The sequence below is a fragment of the Panthera pardus genome, unplaced genomic scaffold (assembly GCF_024362965.1).
Source record: "Panthera pardus isolate Hobbes unplaced genomic scaffold, ASM2436296v1 HiC_scaffold_16, whole genome shotgun sequence".
NCBI lineage: Eukaryota > Metazoa > Chordata > Mammalia > Carnivora > Felidae > Panthera > Panthera pardus.
In genome coordinates, this window is record NW_026526721.1 from 122,674,684 (window position 1) to 122,699,116 (window position 24,433).

The 24,433-nt window shown below is 46.6% G+C and overlaps 1 protein-coding gene across 5 annotated transcripts in view; it reads left to right on the forward strand.

Moving 5' to 3' along the window:
- NMNAT3 (nicotinamide nucleotide adenylyltransferase 3) overlaps positions 1-24,433 on the forward strand; it is a 114,850-nt gene that overhangs the window by 10,710 nt on the left and 79,707 nt on the right. The window lies entirely within an intron of this gene.

Below are 24,433 nucleotides of genomic sequence, written 5' to 3' on the forward strand. Positions count from 1 at the left end.
CCGTGCACTCCACCTGAATGATTTCATCCATGCCCCTGGTTTTTAACTATCACCTTTACATAGATGCCTCTTGCATCCTCATCTTCGTGCACCCCCTCTCTGCCCAGACCTTCAGCCTGCTGAATGGTGCCTCTTGTGATTCCCATTGGCATCCAGAGTCAGCATCTTGCACTTGTTCTAGATGATTCGTATTTTCACAGGGCCAGCCAAACACTTGCCCCTCTCAGGTTGTTTCTGCTACCTCCTCAGGTCAAGTGTTGTAAGTCTGTCCGAAAACTTCCATCTTGGAAAATGAAGCGTCAGACAGGGGCACAAACCAAGAGCTCCTCCTCAATGCTTAGGGGCCTAAAAGCAAACAGTCATTTAATTAGCATCTCTCACAGTTCCAGGTGTTCACTGGACTCAGCTAGGCAGGTCTCACTCTGGGTCTCTCATTCAGTGGCAGTTAGATGGTAGCAGGGGCTGGAGCCATCTCAAGGCCTGGTGGCCGGGACCTGAGCCAGGCTGTTGGCTGGAACATGTTGTCATATGGCCTGGGTTCCTCACAGCATGGCAGCTGGGTTCCGAGACCGGGTATCCCAGGGGGCCACCTTCAGAAGTCTCATAATGTCACTTTTGCCCTATTTACCATCGCTCCCAGCTTCAAGGGGATGGAACATAGACCCACCTCTTGATGGAAGGCCTGTCACATGATGGCTATGCTGGAAAATACATTGTGCCACGGTCCCCACACAGGTGTGACTGTTCCTTTGAGAACTACCTGCAATGTCGCAGTTTTCTGTTTTGTTTAAAAATTTTCTTGAGTAGGTGACATGTTCACATGGTTGGAAAGTTCAGAAAAAATAAGTGTAAATGTATACTCTGAAAATATTCTTTCTCATCCCGAATGCCTGCCTCCCCATAGACAGCCACACTGCTCTGTTGCTTTATATTCTTTCAGCATTTATAGGTATTTTTATATTTCTGTTCTGTGCTTTGCTTTTTTGTGTCTCCTTAACAATATATCTGGGAGAGATTTCCTTATCAGTACACAGAGAGCTGTCTTGTTTTCCCTCCTTCCCTTCGCGCTCTCTCTCTCTCTCTCTCTCTCTCTCTCTCTCTCTCTCTCTCACACACACACACACACACACACACACACACACACAGATGCAGAGTATTGTACTCTGTGCCTTTACCTTAGTTTACTTAATTAGTTCTCTATCTGTGGGCACCAGGCAAGTGCAGGCATTACCGCAGTCAAATATGCCATCCTTCAGGTGAGAGAATGTACTGGAAGCCTTCCTTGAGAGCTGTGGGCAATTTTGTGCATCCTCCTCCTATCCACCTCTCCTCTCATCCCATCATGGCATTTCCCCTGCCTCCTCTCCTGGACTGTGGCCACCGTCACTCATTTCTGCTCTACCTAGTACAGGGCGCTCTGTGTCCACACCATACAGAGGTGGCCTGTACTGAAGAGCCGAGAAGAAGGAAGAGCAGGGGTAGGTGATTAAGTATAGGGGTGCTCTGTGTTCCCCTCCTCTAATTTCACTTGTGGCCACATCTCCTAGTTCCTGTTATCACTCCAGCCTGTCCCCGAAACTGAAATCAGGTCCCATTCTGTTTTGCTTGGTCTTGTGGGTTCAGGCCCAAGCCGGGCCAGCCCAGAACCACTCTCTGACAGCTTGTCTTATCCAAAAGTAGCACCAGCAGGGGTCATTGGGGGAAAGTGTGGGTGGTGGTCATCATATAGTACTAAGATATATCATTGATGAGTTACTGTCCTATAGAAATCCAGCAAAACAGAATTCTTCCCTTGTTGAGGAAATATGCTTAAATCACATACTTTTTCTGTTTCTGTTAGGAAATGCATGCCTTAAGGAAAACACACTGTTTTTGTTAAATTAAGGAGGCCAAACTTGACCCTCCACAAGGAAGATTGACAGTTGTGCTGTGGCTTAAAAGAAAGCTTTCTGGGATGGTGTATGTTTAGAATTTTTTGTAAGGAATAGAAACTTCTTTCAAATTATGTTAAAGCTAGGAATATGGCGATAATAGACAAGTTTCAGGGTATCAGGCACAGCTGGATCCAGGTGCTCAGAGGATGGCACTAGGAATCTCACCCTGTCTCTCTTTCAGCTCTTTCTACCACTGTATTGGCTTCACTCTCTAAGGTAGGGATGATGACAACTCCAGGTTTATGTGGAGTTTATAACTCCTGATTTCAGAAGAAGACACTCTTTTCTCCAACGTCCACAGCAAAGGGGCTCTGATTTGTCCATTTGTCTCCTGTAATAGTTGCTTTTCTAGGAAGTTAGTTTCCTTAGCATCTTGATAGACTTTCCAGAATCCTAAGGAGCTGTGGGAGAGCAGGTTTCAAAACAAAGGGATGCAGGACCAACACATGGAGCTGCCCACTGCAGATGGTAATTCAGAATTAGAATTTCAGCTTGTAAAGAATACCTGAATTGGGGGTGCCTGTGTGGCTCAGTCGGTTGAGTGTCCGACTCTGGCTCAGGTCATGATCTCACAGCTTGTAGGTTCGAGCCCCACGTCGAGCTCTGTGCTGACAGCTCGGAGCCTGGGGCCTGCTTTGGATTCTGTGTCTTCCTCTCTCTCTGCCCCTCCCCTGCTCATGCCTTGTCTCTCCTGTCTCAAAAAATAAATAAGCATTAAAAAAAAAAAAATACCTGAATTGGAGGTCATAGGTCTAGGAGTCAAGAAAAGGTTCATTGTCCTAATCTCTCTACTTTTGTATATGTTTGAAAATTTCTGTATAAAAATTGCATTAAAAAACAAGAGGAGAGGGGCACCTAAGTGGTTCAGTTGGTTAAGTGTCTGATTCTTGATTTCGGCTCAGGTCATGATCTCAGGGTTTGTGAGATCAAACCCTGCATCAGGCTCCTCACTGACAGCATGGAGCCTGCTTGGGATTCTCTCTCTCCCCTCTCTCTGCCCCTCCCTCTGCTCACACACACGTGCACCCCCCCCTTGAAATAAATAAACATTTATTTAAAAAAAAAAAAAAAGCTTTTTTTCTACCCTGGTTTAGGAATTCCCAACAAACAATACTATACATCCATATATGTTTATTATCTGATTTTCTGACACCCTGTTTTTCTTTTCATTGTACGAAGAAACTTTAATCTTTATTTCCCTCTAAGCTGGGAATTGGAGGGGAAACACAATAGTAGGCCAACTATTGTGTGGTGTGCTGGGAGGGGGGTTTGGTGTAAGTCAGTAAAGTGCCCTTACATCCATGTGTCCATGGTTCCTAGGACAAAAGCCTTAGAAAATTCCATCCAGGAGAGAGAGGGATGTCCATGCCATGACCAAGTCATCATCTCTCCCTTTCATGGTCAGTACTTGAGTCTTGGTCAGTGTGGACAGACCAGGTGAAGGTTCATGGGGTCCTTAACCTTGTGATCCATGTCCATTGTTAGGGGAAGGCCCAGATCCTCAGATGGTCATAGACTGGCTGCTAGAAGACATCTTCGTGTGTAGATAGCCTTTTCTTTTCATAGGTGAGGAAACAGGACAGAGAAGTTAAGTGGCTTGCCCAAGGTCACACAGCAAATCAGCAAGAGCAGAGCTTAGTTGGAGTTCCCATAATCTCACTCCTCAGTCTAGTGCCATTTAATAGCTGTGTGACCTTGAGTAAACCCCATTACCTCCCTGTGCTTCAGTCTCCTTACTTGTGATGATGGACAGAATAATGGCCTTCCAAAAAGTCTATGTCCTAATCTCTGGAACCCATGAATAAGTTCGATTACATGGCATGGGGGAATTAAGGTTGCTAATGAGCTGACCTTATCTTGGATTATCCAGATGGGATTGATGTAGTCATAAATGTTCTTGTAAGTGAAAGCGGAGGGCAGGAGAGTTAGACTGATGCACTGTGAATAGGACTAGGCCAGCCATGAATAGCTTTGAAGATGGAAGGGGGGCATGAACTAAGGAATGTGACAGCTGAAAAAGGTAAGAAGAATCTGAAAGCTGGAAAAGGTAAGAAGTGGATTCTTCCCTCGAGCTCCTGAAAGGAGTTCAGCCCTGCTGACACCTTAATTTTAGCTGGTGAGACCCCTTTGGACTTTTGAGCTCCAGAACTGTAAAATAATAAAATGCATGTTGTGTTTAGCCACTAAGTTTGGGGTAATTTGTTACAACAGCAACAGGAAACTACTACATCTCCAAAGGGGGATAGTCATACCTGTCTCAAAAAACTGCAGCATGGAGTCGGAGAGATAAAGTTTGAAAATTACCCAGCAAATCTCCTGGAATGTAGTCGGTGCTTGATGAATAGTAATGTTGATGGCAGGCAGTGGTAGTGCTGGGCAGTGGTGACCATTATTTCAGAATGAAGGGGGAATAGTTGATGGCAGGTGTCTTTGAGGAACCAAGGTTGGTGCCTCTGAGATAAGGTTCAGGGCTATTAGGTCAGTAGGAGATACCAGATGACCCAGGTAGGTGTTCAAAGGCCCCCTCACAGGGACTTCTACTCTGATTGTCCACAGGCCTCCCTCCTCCACTTCTGCAGCCCTTCATCTGGCAACGCCATCCTGCATTGAGGGAGCGGGAGCTAGGAAAGGACTGACCCTGTGACCTCTTCCATCAGGGGAAGCCCTACCTCAGAGATCTGGTAGGATAGGGCCTCTCTCGGCCTGCCCCTCACACCCTAATGCCTCTAGCTGCCCTGTGGCCTCAAAGGTTAGTACTGCCACAGTGTCGGCAGCTGAACTTGAGTGAGCTTGCTGTGGCCCAGGCAGTTTGCTAGGCACTCTCTGACAGAGCCTGTGCTGTGGTCTCATTTATGACGGCCCTCAGAGGCAGGCCTTATTTCCCATATTACAGAAGAACAAACAGAGGCTCCAGGAAGTTAGGCCACTTGCTCAAGGTCAAATAGCTTGTCAGTGACAGTGCTGGGACTAAAGGCTAGGTTCGTTTGACCCCACCAGGTCCTGGGCAAAATTGGTCACTGAGTGGGAGAAGAGAGATGGCCCGCCCACAGGCTGACTGGACAGAGCATGGGAGTGTTTGGATGCGGTGGCCTGTGGGGGCAAGGTCCCCCCAGTCTCAAGAAGGAGGCCCCACTCCAGGGAATGCCTTCCATGCCCTCCTGCACCCCTGGGAATGGTGGGGCCCCCAGGTGGGACAGGAGTGACGCACATTGGCTTCCTGGGCCCTGTGGGGGCCTTCACATCTGCTCTCTCAGGGTCACCGCAACTACATCCATCTTTTCTTTCCTCGGAAGGCATACGCTGACATTCGGACTGGTGTTACAGGATATTGAGCACTTTTTGTTAATTATTGTTAATTTTATCAGAAGTGAGCATGATGTGGATAAATAAGAAACTCTCATATTCTTAGAAAGTGTCCTTTATTTTTGAAATATTTAGAGGTGAAATGTCATGGTTTTTGTAATGGACTTTAACAGACTTCCAGGGGGAAGAAAAGATGAAATAAATGTGGAAATGTGTTAATGACCGTTTGGAGACCTCTATGTGGCAGTTCGTTATGCTATTTCCTCTACATCTCTGTATGTGGTAATTTTGTATAAAAAAAAAAAAGTGATTTTTTCTTTCTTTAATAAAAATCATTCACAGAGCCCTTAGGATGTACTCAGTCTTAAGCTAAATGAGACACAACTCTACACTCTGGAGGCCCACAGATAAATGACCACAGTGGCAGGGACGAACTTGGGAGCTGAGGTAGAGGGGCGTGACAGGGCCCGGTGGGGACAGTCCTCAGAGGAGGAGCCGGCCTGGAGAGGAAGTCATATCATGGGACCTGGTTCTGGCCCTCCTAGTTGTGCGGTTGCTTTTGTCGAGGTGTTTCTAGGCAGTCCTGAGTAAAGTAAGAGACAGCTGGCCGAGTCTTCTTTAATGCCTGGTCACTGAAGGGCTCCCTGCAGTGGGTGACTGTCCTCGCACAGGCAGGCTGACTTTTCCTTCATGGTGGCATTACTCCTTTGCTGTGTTATTTTACGAGAAAAGGACCGTGGTGTTTTATCAAACGTCTCCTCGTGGTACATACTACTTATTAGGAATTCCATTGTTGCTGCAGATTCCCCAGCACATTTCCTTTGGCAAATTCTGTAATCTTTTGGGTTTTACACGAAGGTTCATTTTTCAAACTCAGCATTGGAATAGATAATCAGGTTCCCTGATCTCCTGTTAGCCTCTGCTTCCTTTGCATTTTTCCTTATCAAAATAGCCAGCCAGTGAAGACGAACAGCCCCCAGAGTGCTTGCTCTTACCTTATCTTCTCAGCATTTCCAAGGACTTTGCCAAATCTGTAGCACCGTATTGAGCATCTTTTAATACAGACATCACTGCTAACCAGTAAGCCGGTCTCGGCCAAGTACTGGTTAGGCTCTCCATATACAGTGTTATTCTTCAACTAAAACTCCGTTTCTTTCCTGTGAGCCTTTAGACGTATGAACGCATAACAGGTGACCTCTGCGTGGTAATTTCATAAATTCTTGGTGAAATGAATTGTATCAGATCAATATATCCGTAGACTCATCACATTTTTTGAGCTGCAAGGGACTTTAAGATGAATCTGGTACAGCTCTGTTAGTGGAGGAAACATTCATTTTAACTGCATAGTCAATTCTCAATTAACAAGGGTAATGGAGTGGAAGGAGGTCAGTGATAATCAAAAATCATGAAAATAAAATTACAGTCAACACTGGATTTTCTGGGGGCTGATTAACTGGCTTGTGGATTAATTGAGGTTAAGACACAGCGGACCCCAGGATGTCATCACCTTGGTAATTGGTCAACAGCTGCTTACCACCTGGCCATCACTACCACCACTGCCCCCCCCACCCCCCCCCCCCCCCCCCCCACCACCGTGTCTCAAGGAGGAAAAGGGCTTCCTGGGGGCTAGATCAGGCAGAGCTGACTATCCCTGGCTGGATTGGTACCATGACGACACAGATGTCAGTCTTGGACGCTAGTTGAGGGCTGTTTCTAGGGCCTGTCACACCTGCCCCTTGAACTGTGGTTCACGAACTTGAGCTGCATCACTTCTACCTGGAGGGCTTGTGAAGATCCAGATTGTTGAGCCCCAGGCTCAGTTTCTGATCCAGTAGTTCTGAAGTGTTGCCTAAGAATTTGCATATCTAATAAGTGCCCAAGTGACATTGATACTGCCAGCTCAGGGACCGCACTGGGAGAACTGCTGATTTCCAGACCGTTCTTTTCATCCCAGCTGCGCAATAGCGTTGTCTGGAGAGCTTTTTAAACCTACCGATGCCTGGATACACCTTGGCCAATCATATCAGAGACTCTGGCGGTGGAACCCAGGCATGGGTGGTTTTAAAACTCCCAGGTGATTTTACTATGCTTCCAGGACTGACTACACAGCTCTAGGGACTGTTACCTCCGTCATCTGCATGCAAGTCTCATGATTTTTTCCATCTCTTTCCTCCTTGTGTATTTAATATGTCTTTAAATGAAGTTTTTTTCATGAAAAAAATTCATTTAAAAATCAAACTATATATATCCCCTTCGTGTAGGAAAACTAGTCTCACAGGCCAGATACAGGACACATCTGTAAGAACATTTCACTCCTCTTACATCCCATCACATTTTGGGAGTCTCTATTCTAGAACTGTACCTTTTACGTTTTTCACAAAGGTGATGGACTATATTATTTCTGTCCTTCATGCTCTCTCACGGGCCAGGCAGGGTTGTGCTACCTCTGAGCACATCTGCTTCTCTGCCCATAAGAGAAACAAGTCAGAATGGAAGTGCGAGTGACTTCATAACCGAGTAATCTCCATTAGGTGATCATCTTTACTTCTAAGAAAAGAATCACCCCATAGGAGAATAGATAAACTAGGGCATAGCCCAAGGATGGACTACTATTCAGCAATGAAAAGGAATAAGCTACTATTGCACACGACCACCTGTGTGAATCTCTCAGACATTATGTTGAGCAAAAGCTCAACGTGGATGAGACTAGACACTGTATGGTGCCATTTGTACTTAGAGTTCTAAAATAAGCAGAACTGATCTATGGTGGAAAAATTCAGAATTGTGGTTGCTGGGGGATGTGGGACCAGGAGACTGAGTGGGAAGGGACAGGAGAGGAGGGCTTTCTAGGGTGATAGGATGTTCTGTATCTTCGTAAGGCTTGCTGTTACATGGGTGCATGTATTTGTCAAAATGCACTGAGTGGTCCACCTCAAGATGTGTGTATTTTATTGTATGTCCAAAAAGGAAAGAGAACACCGAACAGATAATGAGCTCCAGTTAATGATACACATGCCGAAGTGTTTAGGAAGAAGTGCACTGCTGTCCGCCTCTTTGAAAGGCATCAAAAAAATAAGGCGGATTGATGAATGGATAGAGGGGTAGATACATAACAAAGCAAGCATAATAAAGTATTAATGGTAGAATCGAGGTGGACGGTATCTGTGTTCATTTAAAATTCTCTCACCTTTGCAGTATGTTTCAAAATCTTTCGTATTAAAGATGGGGCGCGCCTGGATGGCTCAGTCGTTTAAGCGTCCGACTTCGGCTCGGATCATGATCTCACGGTCCGTGAGTTCGAGCCCTGCGTCGGGCTCTGTGCTGACAGCTCGGAGCCTGAAGCCTATTTCAGATTCTGTGTCTCCCTCTCTCTCTGCCCCTCCCCTGCTCATGCTCTGTCTCTTTCTGTCTCAAAAATAAATAAACATTAAAAAAAAACAAAGTTTTAAAGATGGGGGGGGGGGGAATTGGCATATACATTCAGAACAACAAACAAGTGTTCCACCCGTGTGCCGGAGCTCTCCAGCATTTGCCACTCTGGTGAGTCTTGCCAAGGAGGCTCCTGCCAAAGACAGATGGGCTGGAGGATCAGAGGGGCGAACCAGGAGGGAAGGACGGGGTTCTTCAGAGAGGCTGCTGCTGTGCTGGTAGAGGACTGTGGCTCCCCTGTGCTGGGCCTGCTGCAAGAGAGAAAGCCAAGGGCCTTTCCTTCCTTCACCCATGCTGTGGCCTGGAGGGTCCCTAGGAGCATTGTCTTGGCAGTGAGCCCTGGGAGGGGCTGTGCAGAGGCTGTGTTAGATGTGGTCTGAAACAATACCTGGTCCCTGCCACAGAAAGGGCAGTATGAGTGAGTGAGGAAGAGTGCCTTCTGCAACCAGCAGAGCTCCAGAACACGTTGCCCCAATATCTCACTGGATATCCTGACCCCAGTTGTGGCGGGGAGGGGGGAAAGGTGGAGTGCTGGGGCATGAGCTCGCCATCAGGGGGATCAGGCAGGTGCAGTGGCGAGGGCAGCCTTCTGAGGCCCGGTAGTGGGCTCTGTAGGGTGCCCCACAGCACTGACCAGGGACTTGCTGGGTCCTCCCCACCCCCAGCACACCCATGACACAGTTCCACAACTTCCCCCAGCCACCGTATATCCCACAGCACAACTCTAACACCACCCCCAGGTTGCACCCTCACAGCAAACCCCCACAGTATACCCTCATGGCCCATCCCATAATATACCCCCGCCGCATAATGCCCTGGAAACATCCCCCACGACAGGATTTTCACCACACACTATGCAGCACAGCCCCTCCGTCACCTACACTTGACTCCCCCCGCCACATCCACAGCACACCTCCCCCTGAGACACGCCGCAGACCTACCCCCACGGCAGCCTCCCCGCCACAAGCCCCCACAACACCGTCTATAGCACATGCTCCTGTGTGACACCCGTGCAACACCTGCAACAGCCACGGCACACTCCCCACTGCGCACACACACACACCCCAGTGATGCACGCCTGCTCAAGTTTGAGTGGAAGTCCCCTTGCCTTTGCTATTGAGGGACAGGTACCTGCACTTTAATCTGCCCTTACCTGTCCTTACTCATGCAAGGATCTTGAGGTACACAGAGAGGAGGAGAGCAATTTACTCTTGAGGGAAGAATTTATGATTGATGTCTAAAGGATGGTTAATATGCTGATTATATCTGTTGTTTCCTGCAAAAGTGAATGAGCTCATCTTGAATACCAAAGAGTCTGGGGCTAGCCTGGAAGCCCCTCTGGGTTTCTGCGCCTTAAAGGTAGTGGGATGTGAAATGACCCGGCCTTTGTGATCAGACAGGAGCTTGTTCTGGTTCCTTTTTTCCTAGTGCCGCATCATCGTTGGCCAAGCGCTAAGCTTCAGAGCCCCAGGCTACAGTGTCCCCATCAGAAACAAAAGGATAATACTTCTCTGCGCAGTGTTGGCAAAGATTAAAGATAACACAAAAGACATTGTAGTAACAGGCACAGTGTATGTGCTGACAAAATAGAAGTTAGTAGACCTAAAAAGTGCCTAGTGTATAAAAAGTGCCTGATAGGGGCGCCTGGGTGGCTCAGTCGGTTAAGCCTCTGACTTCAGCTCAGGTCATGATCTCACAGTTTGTGAGTTTGAGCCCCACGTCGGGCTCTGTGCTGACAGCTCAGAGCCTGGAGCCTGCTTCAGATTCTGTGTCTCCCTCTCTCTCTGCCCCTCCCCTGCTTATGCTGTGTCTCTCTCTGTCGCAAAAATAAATAAAAACATTTTTAAAAAATTTAAAAAGTGCCTGATACAGTAACTTTTAGCTATTTTCACTGTTACTATTGATTTACTGTGATAGTGATTTATTATTGTCATCCATGAGGGTTTAAAATGTGAACAGAGAGCAATATTTAGAACTTCCCCAGCTGCAATAAGAGTTTTTGCTTTGACCACAAATGGCATTTTGAACATTTAAGTAGCTGCTTGTTTTTTTTTTTCCATGCCTGACCGCCCCTCCCCCCTCCCAACCTAGAGGGAGTGCCTTGAGAACAGGGACTGTGTCCTCCATAAGCTTGTCCCCAGGACTGAGCGCAGTTGCACATGGAAGATGTTAGGAATTTGGATGATTGGCCTAGTTTCTTTCTTTCTTTTTTTAATGTTTGAGAGACAGAGAGAGACAGAACATGAGCTTGGGGGAGCAGGGGGCAGGGAGAGAGGGAGGTGCAGAATCCAAAGCAGGCTCCAGGCTCTGAGCTGTCAGCACAGAGCCCAACGCAGGGCTTGAACTCACGAACCATGAGATCATGACCTGAGCCGAAGTCGGACGCCCAACCGACTGAGCCACCCAGGCACCCCGGGCACGGTTTCTTGGTGAGCAAATCATCCCAATATTAAAGCTCTTTAGCTCATGCAAGCTGTGCTTTTAAAAGTCACCAACAGCACCTTTAAAGCTACAAAGCCACAGTGGCATTCTCATTTACATGCTACTCTGTCAGTGAATGTTACATGCCAATTAAATGGGACATTAAGCTGCCAGTAGGCATGCAACTCTGTATGCTAGCATCCTCTTCGTGTCAGTTAGTGACCTGAATTCACTGCCTCCAGTACATTCCCAAGACTCTTCCTCACCCCATCCCAGCCAGCCCTGGCCAGGACAGAAAGACAGCCAGACATGGCCCTGTGCTCTATCTGGTTTAGGAGACGGGTCTGCGAGGCCAGTGAGTGTGGCTGGATCCCTGTAGAATTCCAACCACAGTATGACCATAGTTACTTGGGTGCATCTGACTAGGGACAGCCCATCTTCGAAAACTTCCTCCTTGAAGCAGAAAAAGCAAGTGTTAGCACCCAAGAGTGCGGGGGACATGTCTGTCCCCTAAAGCATCCTGTCCTCAAGGAGTTGTGCCAGAGAGCCCTGGCGGCAGCTGTTCCGCTGAGCTCTTCCCTGGTTTGCCACAGCTTTAGGTAAACTGACCATGGTGAGCAAATGTACCTATCTGGAAGGCTTGGTCTGACACAGCCCGCGGGCTTGCGTTTCATTTTTCAGACTCTTGCTGTTGTATTGCTGTTGGCAAAAGATGCAGCCTTGTGCTTAAGTCTTCCCTCCCTCTGTGGCTCAGGCACTTTAGTAATTGAAAAGTGCTCCGTTTCCTTCTTCATCTAGAGAAGTAAAAATAATTATAATAGAAAATGGGTAATTTGCAGCTACAATGGCAGGCTGATAATCAAAAACTTGTAAATGGAAACATGAGCATATGTTTATCACTTCTTTGAAATTAGAACGCAGTTGAAAGGAGCTGTGGCCTCAAAGAGGGCATTATGGAAGAGGAAGAGGCTTAGTTGTTCGTTGGAGACCTGCCTGCTAATGAGGCTTTAAAGCTCTGTTGCCTCAAGAGCAGCGCAGAAAGGAAGACGTCCCTGAGTGCTGTTGAGGGGACCCTCAGGTAACCACTTGTGGATTTGATCACTTTGTAAAATCACGTAGGGGCCACCACCATCAGGATCAAGTTTGATCTTGTCAGCACAGAATACAAGCCCCTTGGCAACCTGATGGTGGAGAACCTTGTCACGCCCCCCAACCTTGGCTACTCTGTTGACCCTCTTGCAGCCCCACCATGCCCCATGGCCTCCCATATTCTCAGGCTTTGCGGATACTGTTAAATCTCCCCAACTCATTTACTTGCCTAGCCCCTATTCATCCTTTAAAACCCTAAACACCTGTTACTTCCTCCTGAAAACTTTCTATACTCCTATTGCCTGCTTCCCTAACCTGGCTGGGCTGGAGGGCTCCTCTGTGCACACAGGCTCCCTCTGTTTTTATCTATGCCAGTTCTTACCACGCTGGGTTGTGAACACTGGTGAGCCTGTCAGTCCCCGACAAAGACAGGTGAACCCTCTAAGTAGAAGGTAGCTTATCCTGCTGTTGCCCTGGTTCCTGGCATAGTACCTGACACATAGTAGGTGCTGGCTGATGTTTGCTGCATGAAGGGATTATTAATGGCAGTGGACTTTGGAACAGTTTCATAGTTTGTCTTTAAAAAGCACAGTTGGGGCACCTGGATGGCTCAGTTGGTTAAGCATTCGACTTCAGCTCAGGTCATGGTCTTGCGGTTCGTGGGTTCGAGCCCCACATTGGGCTCGGTGCTGACAGCTCAGAGCCTGAATCCTGCTTCGGATTCTGTGTCTCCCTCTCTCTCTGCCCCTCCTCCACTTGCACTCTGTCTCTCTGTCTCTCAAAAACGAATAAGCGTTAAAAAATTTTTTAAAAAAGGCACAGTTATCACATAGTCGTTGATAAAATAAATCCTATAATACATTCCCCAGACACCTGGAATATTTGGATCCTCTCTGTGCATGTTCATTTTTGTGATGAATGAAGGGGTGGATCATGAGGTAGGCCCGGCCGGTTTTCAAGTCAACAGTAAAACTGGCCCGAGAGACATCGTGGTTTCGCTTCTGCCTTACATCCCATGTGCCTCTGTGCCGCAGTCAGGACAGCAGTGTGTTCACTGCTTTGCATCTTATTTCTGTGATGAAATTGGAAGTACTGAAGGCCACACAAATGCTTTCAGCACGAAAAGGAGGTCAGTCTTTTTAATGAAATGTCTGTGAGCCCAGGAAGCAAGTTTATTTCCATTTACGCCCTCACTCTGTAACCCAGAGTCCAGCTCTCTCTGCCTAGTGAGCGGGCGCGTCTGCCAGCTGCTGGGTTTCTCATCACCACGCTTATTCTGAGTCCGTTCCAGACACATGGGTCAGTAGGAGTGAAAGGTTTACATTTAAATTAGCCCCCTGATTGGAGGATGACTTTATTTTTATCTGCAGGTTAACTTGCTGAAGGCTTGCTTTTAAGCTAATCAGGTACCTCTCATGCCCCAAGACCTGGGGAGGTGGGGAGTAGGTATGATTCCTAGCCTAAGCATCTCACCTTAAGACACGCACTTAGAGTGGGGATGTTCCAGAGCCATCCTTGGCCTCTGGCTGTACCATCACGGGACTCTGTGTGTGCCATGTACTCTGCCAGCTCCTGGGACTCAGGGACAAAAGAGGACAGGAGTCCGAACTGGGAGGTTGGAAAAGTGCTGCTCACACCTGCCCTTGACCAGATCTCTTAGCTTGTCTCCATCTCCCTGACCTGAGAACTGTGAGGCTGGACTGGACTGGAGAGTGCCCCTGGTCCTCTTCGTCTGGATCTGAGTTAGGACATGTTGGGGACTGTGTGATGGGCAGGCAGTGAGTCCAAGGAAGGAGGGGAGGTATCTGGCAGCCTGGATTTGCTAGAGGAGTTTCTGGAGCTGGGGAAAGGCTGGTTGGTGAGGAGGCTCATTTCTCCATTCAGCGTTTCCCAAGGCCAGATTATTCTCCAGTCCTGTGCTAGGCACAGAGGTCATAGACGAATCGAGCTGAGCCGGGCTCTCCAGGCCTGGAGTTGGTAATCCAGTGGGGGCGGCGGGCATGCGTGGGCATGTGCTCACCTGCCCACATCCGCACCTGACCACGCAGACCGGGTGCACGTGCTGCACGGACTGGTTAGCTGTGTTTCCTCCCAAATGTGTTTGTGCCTGTTGTACTTAAGAAGTATACATAACTTTAGTAATCATTGAATATTACGTAAACTGATGGATTGTGCATATAAAAGGAAACAATAGGATTTTTGGGGTTTTTTTGTTTTGTTTTGTTTTAATTTTTTTTTTTTTAACGTTTATTTATTTTTGAGACAGAGAGAGACAGAGCATGAACAGGGGAGGGGCAGAGAGAGAGGGAGACACAGAATCTGAAACAGGCTCCAGGCTCTGAGCTGTCAGCACAGAGCCCGATGCGGGGCTCGAACTCACGGACCGCTAGATCGTGACCTGAGCCGAAGTCGGCCGCTTAACCGACTGAGCCACCCAGGCTCCCCATTGTTTTTGAGGAATGAATTGAATGTTTGAAGAGATTTAAAAAGGTAAGAGTGGCCCTTCCCCCACTCCCACCCCCATGAGGTGTTGGGGAAAGAACTGAAACTGTAGGAGTGGTGGTCTCGAGGGCAGGGGAATTGAAAGTCAAGACCAATGCCATCCCCATGTTCTTCCTGTGCGTCTTCAGGTGCCCTCGCCATCTAAAAGAACCTGGAATGGGAAATTGTCACCGATGGATGGGGTTTTTGAAAGCTCCAGTCCCGGTCCCCAAAACAAAGCCCCAGCCCTGCATCAAATCACTTACTTTATAGGTTTAATTTAAAGCTAAAGCTCGCTTAGACATTTTTTGATGGACTCCCTGCTTTGATCATTGCTTTCTGCTCCACCAGCCAGCCAGGGGTGGGTAAGAGGTCTTCTGTGGCAGCTGGGTGCCAGGTGGCTGCTGGGGGTGGGGGGGGGTGGGGAGGGATTAGGGACTGATGGCTGAGAGCTGAGCCTTCTGGGGCCACATCTCTGCCTTGTCAACAGCTTGGGCTCTAGCCTGAGGACAGAGGGGAGCAGAGGAGGGATAAGCTCAGGTGTGCATTCAGGAGAGGCTAAACCAGGGAGTGGGGATCAGGGCACCTCTGTGAGGAGTTTCGATGGGAGGAAGGCCAGAGTGAGGCATTACAGAGGGAATGGAGGAGAAGAGAGGTGAGAGAAGGAGCAAGTAGAGTGTATAGGATTCAGTGATACATGAATTTTAGGGCTCCCTTTCTTTAAAGGGGGCCAGAATCACTATCACACAACTGACTGGATGATGGTGCTATTCATTTATGGAAAATTGGAGAAGGTGATATGGATAAACTGAGAAGGATGGGGGCATTTCAGGTGGAGAGAAGAGCGCCAAGGAAGGGAAGGAAACAAGTGGCTCCTGGCCAGATGCCTGCATCATTTATTCAGCAACCCTTTATTAAGCACCTTCTGTGTACATGCTTAGAACAAGCCTGTTGGTCTCAGGCATCAAGGAGGAAAAGCCAACCAGGGAGGTACTTGGGTGCTGGGATGGCAGCCAGGCCCTGGAGGTTCCACCCCATGGTGCCATCGACACAGTTGATGATAGGGGGTGAGGAGCCACTCTTGTGGAGAAACCATAAGGAGGTGGTAAACGGGGGTACCCGTGTGCCAGGCCCCAGAGGCCAGAAACTCACCTCAGGGAGCAGAGGCGAGGAAGGGAGCAGAGGGAGAGGGCAGGCTGAAAAGATCACTCTGGCATGGGAGTGGACACAGAAGGAGAAAGGGTTTCCAGCTCTGAAATGCAACCTTTCCTTACTGCACACAGGATTCTGATTCAGGAAAATGGTAACCAAGGAACCACTGGTAAATGATCTGTTTGATTGCTCCGAAAATAATGGCTTCAATTGCAATGAGCATTTTATAGTTTCTGAGCATTTTATGGTTTTCTATTATTTTTGAATTAAACAGCTTTCTTTATTATTATTATGAGGTTTTTAACACTATCACTTACTTTTTGCATTATTCCAGGACTCATTGGAAAGTTTGAGATTTTTTGCATCGACAATTTTTAAACCTATCCCTAAGTCTCATTTTCTTTACGGGACCATCTCTTAGGAACTTTTTAATCCAAGCATAGGTATTTTTATAAAATGGAACAGACAGAATAACACCAATATGGTGACATGTATGAAGCAGTGATTCCTTAAACTGGCAGGTCTGGCATTTATTCCCCCCTGGAAACATCTGTTCCTTTAACACCTCTATTGTTTCCGTAAAACAGGGGAAAACTGCTTATCATGAAACTCATTTTGTACTTTGAATTCTTTTTAATCCTCTGTTGAGTGAATTTGCATGCCACTGGTTAGGCACCTCAAGCTCAGGTTTTTCTTTCATTGCGCTTGGTTGTGGACTTCCAGAGTTACAGCCAAGGCTGTTTGCTCTTGGAGAAGCAAAGCTGCATTTTGTTCCACAGTGATTCCCTGCCTCTCTCTAGGGTGGGAAGGGCTAGAGATTTATTGGATCTCGATCCCTTTCCTAGGAAAAGAGGCTGCTGGGCATTGGTTCGCTTTTGCTTTCAAAATTAGAGTGAATTTAATTGGGTTTTCAGAGTTTTGCAGTCCCACTTTAACATTATGCTGTTGGGGACCTGGGAATCCCAGCTGTGCCACCCCCCAAGCTTGTGCTCACAGTCCCTTGCAGAAACGAGAAGTGCTGTTGTCACCTTGTGCACACCCAGGTGAGACAGCTTGAGAGCTGTGGCATGGGGACAAATTGCAGCTTGCTCCTCCTTGCTGGGTAACCTTGAACACATTAGTTCACTTTTCCAGCCCCAGTCTCCTCATCTGCAACGGGGGAATAGCAGCATCTAATTGAAATAACATGTGTAAAGCAACGTGCAACTGTGCTCCCATAAATGGTTAGTAATGACAATTGTCCCACTCAGGTGCTTTCCTTGGCTCCTGCACTCAGAGCCTTTTAGCCTCACTTCTGGGTCCCCCTGCATTCTGTGGGCGTTACGGCTGTTGACTCATGTGGCTCTTCCAGCAACCGTGGGCTGGATCTCTCTGTGGATCTCTCTGTGCTGGATCTCTCTGTGGCCCCATGCCTGGTCTGAGCACTGGCTGGCTGGGGTAGAGCCCATGGTGCCAGTCTTCACGGTTCCTCCTAGCATTTCCTCCAGCCCGGGCTTTCAGAGCTCTAGATGAGGACTGTCTAGACCTTTCCCTCTCTGGCCTGGCACTGGGTGGAAGGCGAAGGCTGGACATAGATGCAGGAGTGGGCCCCAGATACATTCTTCTGTGAAGAATGGAGGATATGGGCCCCCAGGCCGATGGGTGATTCCTGAACACCCGGGGAGGGATGGGCTGGGGGCATTCAGAGACACACTTGCTTTGGAACAGCAGAGGAGAAAGGCCTGGAACAGGAGCACTGAGGCATGGCTGGGAGAAGCTTGACAGGCCATTCGGGGGATGGTTGGGTTGGGAGCAAAATTAAGGACGGCCGTTTTGCATCCTTGCCCAGAGCCTGAGCCCCTGAGCCCAGGATTTTGGTGGTCGCTGCCCTCAGACCTGTCAGCTCCCCACACAGACAGCCCGCACCCGTGGGCCACCTTATCTCCAGCAGCTGCCTTTGAGGTGCATGCCTTGATTCTTAAGAGTCCGGAATCCTATAATCACTGATCAGAAAGCAGTTCAAAGCTGTTGTCAGTAGGTCAGCAATATCGTCTTCAGGTAAGGTGCCACACGTTATTAGCTTTCCCTCTCTTAATGTCACAGATGTTAGGCAGACTTCCTCCTCTCAGGATAACCTCCGGCTTTTGGATCATTTGGCAGGAATATATGTGGAATCATTGGTGGAGTTTTTAATCTATTTTGTTTTTATTTTCCCCCCTTCCCGTTACTTAGAAACGTACTTTCTTGATCTAAGACTTGCTATAAGAACTGCTTTGCAAAAAAATGGAATTTTTACAAACCTTAGAGGTGACAGTCATACAGTAGGAGCCGTTATATGGTCTCTAACTCAGAAGCTTTATGTGATAAATGTTCTATGTTCTGCAGGCCTCTATATATTATCATTTCTGTCAAAGTTCTTCATACAACCAGGCCCGAGTGAGTCTCCTACTCTCTTACAAATTCCTACAAAAATGATTGTCAAGTTTTCATGACATCTCCATGCTCTTATTTTCCAAAATTTTTTGCTTTCACAATAGAAATGTTCAAGTAGGACTAAATTGGAAGGTGATTTTAAATAATCACTTCTGGGGTATTGGGGTGAGGAGCGTTTTGTGTTTTTGTTTGTTTTGTTTGTTTTTTTTGTTTTTAATTTGTTTTTAGAGAGAAAACGGGTGCATATGGGGGAGAAGGGCAGAGGGATAGAGAGAGAGAATCCCAAGCAGGCTTCATGCTCAGCACAGAGCTCGACGTGGGTCTTGATCTCATAATCCTGGGATCATGACCTGAGCCAAAATCAAGTCAGATGCTCATCTGACTGAGCCACGCAGGTGCCCCCAGCATTTTATGTGTGTTTTTTTTTTTTTTTTTTTTTATGTAAAAGATTGTGCATTGGTTTTCTATGATTACTTCTTGGATCCTGCTGTTGAGAGGAAATCAGATATTCCTTTTTGTTAGCTGAACTTATGAAATCTTCCCTGAAGGCTTTTAGAAATAAGATACTTCTCCCCTGGAATGATGTCAGCGACTTCTGCCTCAAGGAAGGGAAATGGGAGTAAAAGAATCGCTCCAGGTCCTTTCCAGCTTTATTTCTCTGAACTTATTATCTTCTTCTTCCCCCGCACTTGTCCCGCGGTGCCTGTCTCATTAGGCCTAGCGATGGAACTTGTGTGTCATGATCCATTCCTTGGATAAAACTTAAAAATCTCCATAACCAAACAGCTTGATTTATAAGGCACTGTCACATGGTGATATAAGTCTCAGCCCAAGCTCTGATTCTAGCTCTGTTACTACCTTCTGTGTGACATTGAATAAGCAAATTCACCTCTCCAGTCCTCACTTTCCTCAGTTATAAAAATGGGGGTTGGCCAGATGTCAACATTCTGCAAATGGAAGCACAAAACCAACAGGGTTCAATATTTTGATGAAGCACAGGCCGTCTAGATACGGCATTCCCTCTGCTTAAGGAAAAAATCCAGCTTCCAATCTTTGTTTTGGTGACAATTTCTTTAGAATACAGGAGACGAAAGTCTTCCTTAAAATTTGTAATAAGGAATCATAAAAATGTCATGACTTTTAAAGATATTGTGGCAAATCTTGGAGAAACATACCTTGAAAAATAAGTACTTCATGCTATGTGGAGGAGAAGGAGGATTGGGTCCTTTCATTCCACCGAAAGCAGTAATTTCACTAAGAGCCATCACTTAAAAAGTATTTGTAGGGACTATCATCTTCAAAGCACTGTGCTCCTGTAGCATGTGTTTGAGATAGAGGTGGCACACCCCTGCTTTTATCCAAAAGAGAATTGTGCTTGTCATTTCTTGTCTGGAATGTTCCTCTTTGCTCTGGGGTCCTGAGACGCACTCCCGTTCATGTCTTCAGTACCCCGACTTGAATAGTGTGAGATCGGTGCATATTTCCCCTAGCTGTATTAACACCTTTTTGGTGCATAATTGGTCAGCCTGACTGTACATTAATCCAAAGCAGCATTTCCAACAGACGACTAACTGGGAGACTCTGGATCTAAGAGCTCTGCCTTCGTATGTAATGAAGGGTGACTGGGGTGTTCTTTGGGGTGTCTTCTGAGGAGAGACGCTACAAGGGTCCTTTTCCAAGGCACAGGGCTTCCTATCTTGACGGACAGCTCACCAGCACACCCTATTGAGGGCCGTGCTCCATAGCAAGCACAGGGACTGCATGCTCACCTGGTGAGAAAACTACCCTTCCAGGGGGTAAGAAAACCTTTAGAAACAGCCTTGTGCAGAATTTCTCCAACAAAGTGTTCAAAAGACACATTTCCCTTGGCTTTGGTATAAACCACTGAGTTGGTGGACAGTGGCTTGGCCTCACTCCTGTGGAAGAGACAAAAGACACACTTGCCTGGGACTTTGGTCTACTGCCTGTGCCTTTCTTTCTCTCTTTAAATAAAAACATGGCAGCACCACTAGGGAGCCTCGTAGAAAAGCCAAGGATTTTGCCTCGAGCCCTGCAACATTAGCTGGCTTACCAGCAGCTTCCAGAAGCCCCAGCCATTCTCCAAAGACCACCTGCTGCACAGTCCTCCTCAGGCACTCAGTTCCCGAGGGCCCCCACTGTTTACCTGACACTATACTAGACAAGGTTCTCATAGAGTATCGCTATTACATGTCCATCGTTTCTTTCTTAAGACCACAAAAGGAGAACACGCTGAAGGAAGAAGCTCATTCGTATGAAGATGCCCATTCCACTTTGTCCCCCCAACAACCCTCCCCTTTCCTCAGAGGTGACGACTTGTTTGCAGTGTACCTATCAGGTGGATACAGAAGTGTTTCTATTCTACAGTATTTCTCTATATTACAATAACATAGATAGCTTTGTTTAACCAAAATGAGATAATACTGAAATGCTATCTTCAACTTGCCTTTTTTTTTACCCAACATTTACTCATTCATAGCCTCTAATGTCAGTGTATGTAGAATTATGTTGCTCTTTAATAGTGGCATAGTATCGTATGAGACTTAACCATTCCCCCGTTGGTAGACATTTGGGTCTCTAATTTTTCACTATTACAGAAACCCTCAGAGAGCAGCCTTGTAACATATGCTTGCAGGCATCTGGCCATGTTTATTAATAATTACATTGCATTTGTTTAAAGATACACTCCCCTGACACATACACATAGCCACGCAGCCCTGTCTGAGCTATGAGGTTAATTTATCGGAAATATCTTAAATCCTCGGTACCCTCTTCACACTTACCTATTCACATTTTTGCTCTAAGAACTAGACATGTTTTCTTCATGTACTTAGCACCCTGCTTCAGGAAGGGACATTGCCTGGAGCTGTCCCCAGGGACCCAGGCTTTTCTTAGCCTGTGCTTCATGGACCTGACTGCCCTCAGTTCCAATACTCTCATGCCCTGCTAGCTGGAGGCAGGAAGTTGAATTCTGTTAAATACCATTAAAAGAACCGTAGAGTATTTGGGATGGGTTTTTTTTGGGGGGGGGGGTTTGTTTTTTGTTTTTTGTAAACACTGAAAGCCTCCCCTCTGGCCCCTCTGTGGTTGTGTTAATTTTCTAGGGCTGCTGTACCAAATCCACAGACCTGGTGGTTTAAAACAGCAGAAATGTATTCTCTCACAGGTCCAGAGGCCAAAATCAGAAGCTTCCCAGCCCCAAATCCAGGCGTCAGCAAGGCCACATTCCCTTCAGAGAGAATCCATTTCCGGGGGGATCTGTTCCTTGCCTCTTCCAGCTTCCGGTGGCTGCTGTCTTTCCTTGGCCTGTGGCTACATCAGTCCAGTCTTCAAGGCCAGCATCTCCAGGTTTCTCTCTGCTCCTTCTTCGCAGGGCCTTGTCTGTGTGTGTTCAGGCCTCCCTTTCCCTCCCTCAGAACGTTCCATGTGATTGCACTCAGGGCCCTCTAGACGATCCAGGATAATCTCCCCAAGATCCTTCATCACGTCTGCAAAGACCCTTTCCCAAATAAGGCAACATCTGCAGATTCCAGGGATGAGGAACTGATTTCTTTGAAGGACATTATTCAGCCTGTTGCAATGGGATATCCAACCTGTTTTCCAACACACTTTAACTGCTGGAGCACGCTTGATGTTTCCTGTGGACTCTTTAGAAGGTGCATTTTCATTCCTAAGAAGGCAGAAATAGATGTTATTTTGTTCTGTGCACTGAGAAATGGGCGAGAAAGTCAGGGTCAGACAAAATCTCTAACTCATGAGCTCCTTTCACTGGAGAATACATGGCTTGAGCCACATGTACAACTGCTGTTAAGTTACAAACGTGCCTGTCTTCCCTTTTTAATTTGGAAATATTTCACTGTATAATAGATTGTATGTCCTAGCTACAAGGAAGTTGGGAAGCTGTCTGTTCTACCTTCCTGCCTACAGATCAAAGCATATCCAGACCATGAAATTCATCTTTTAAAGCTGTCCAGAAGAGGTGCGGACGAGTGTTCTACTGTTGTTAAAAACAATGGAGGGTGTGGGGCAATATGAAGGGCATAAGGCCTGGAGAAGCACAGGTGGTTGGTGGCATTAAAATACAAGGATGAGGTTCGTGAGCACACAGTTAACTGACAGAGCATGGCTGCTCTTTCAGACTCCCCAGTCCTCCCTGTGAAAGGCATATTACGGTTTTGGACTTGGCCCTACCCTTGCCATGTGAATGCTAATGTCTTATACTTCCATTTCCCAATTTCACAGCAGACCTGCATGCTCATAAATTAAACTGCATCGCTCAGCATTATCGTGTGCATTCTAGGATTTTGTCCAAAATGGCCCAAACTACTGCCTATTTCAGCAGAACTCCCTTTGGCCACTGCCTGTTAATATATTATAGAGACATTAGGACAGCGATTTGAGAGTGTAGACCAGGTAGGTAGAGCACGCACTTCCCTGCGCAGAGGTCTGCGAGCGCACAGGAGTGGCCCGGGAGAATGAGCGTGGGGAGATGTTGGCTGCCTGGGTTCAAACAGAGGGTGGTGCGTAGGAGGACCTTCCCCACCAGAAACGGAAGAAGTGATGTGTGTGCCAGCCCAGTCCATCTTCTCGTAAAGAATCTTGGATGTTAATGGCTAGAGTTTAAAAAATAACAAATCCATTGAAAAAAGTGAGATCAAGAGAGCCCTGAATGTGGCTGATTTTTGTCACTGTCTAAGTCAATGAGGAGGGTTGAAAACATACCAAAGTGCCCACCACTGACCCAGGCTGCCAAGGGGAAAGGAAATAGAGTGAAGCTCTGTTTCCCAAAAGACCAGACTAAACACTGTTACTTTTGCCATCAAAATAATACATGCACATGGCTTTTTAAAAATTCAACTAATTCAGACAGGCTTTTAATATAAAGTTATAGCTCCATCCCCACCTCCCTGCCTACCTCCCAAAGCCTCTTTGGTCTCTTTAAATTCTTTTGTGGGTTAAATGCACAACTCTAAATTGTATCCAGAAAAGATAGCCATTGAGTCCCATTATGAAAGATTGATTTAACTCATGTATACTCTTCACCCTTCCTCCTTCCTCTCATTTTTGATGGCTCTGTTATTTTTTTATTCTTTTGTTGGTTACCTTTTTACTTTAAAAAATATATGTATATTTCTTGAGTCACAGATGGTGACTTACTTACCTAATATCCATTCCTCCCTTCTTTTTTACAAACAAGCCCAGTTTTGTTGAGAGCAGCAATGTGCCATCCAAAAAACTATACTTTTCAGTTTGGAATTTAGTCAGTTTTATTCTTTGGATAGGAGTGGCCATGTCACTGGGTTCTGGACAGTAAGATATAAGCAGAAGTTGTTGGGTCGTGCTTCTGGAAAGTTCTTTATAAGGGGGCTGACTCAGCAGGTAGGCCTCTTTTGCCCTTCTCTCTTCTTCTTTCTTCTTATTTGGAACACAGATAGGATGGCTGGAGCTGCAGCAGTCATTATGTGATCATGAGACAATCTTGAGGGTAGATGGAAGGCATGTTCTAAGAATGACAGAGAAATCTAAAAGGATTCTGGGATGTTGATGACATCAGAGCGACTGTACTATCCCTGACCTGCCTACCTTCCCAAGATTTTATAGGAGAGAAGTTTATGCCCTGGCTTGTTTAAAGTATCATTTTCCCCATATCTGATACAACCAAATCTGTTTTTTTATTGTTGTTTTTGGTAAATTAATCCATGCCTACACTCTCCATAAGGTAAGAGGAAAACCCTGGTGCTTCTCCTGTTTCTTTTCATCATTCTTTCCTCAACCACTTCCCTTTGGTAGCTGTATACTTACATTGCCAAGAGGTTAACATTACCTTTCTATTCTGTAATCACAGTTAAGCTTTCTGTGCCTGTTCACTAGATTGACTCTAAAAGCTGAACACCATTAAATAGGACTGAAATCATTATGACCACATAAATATTCACTCCAGGGTCAAGTAGCCCTGGACCACTCATAGGGAAATTCCTACTACCAGGGTCAAATGTATTTTCTTTTCTCATATTCCATAAAGAGCTTAAAATTGTGTCACATTTATTTACATGATTTTTGGACCACATCATATAGCTCTGTGTTTTTGGATTTTGAGGGGGGGAGGGTGGTCGTAGTTGAGAGAGAAATGCTCTCACCATAACCCCATTTGACCCAGCGTCTCTGGCCTCTCCTCTCTTTTTTCATAAAAGGCC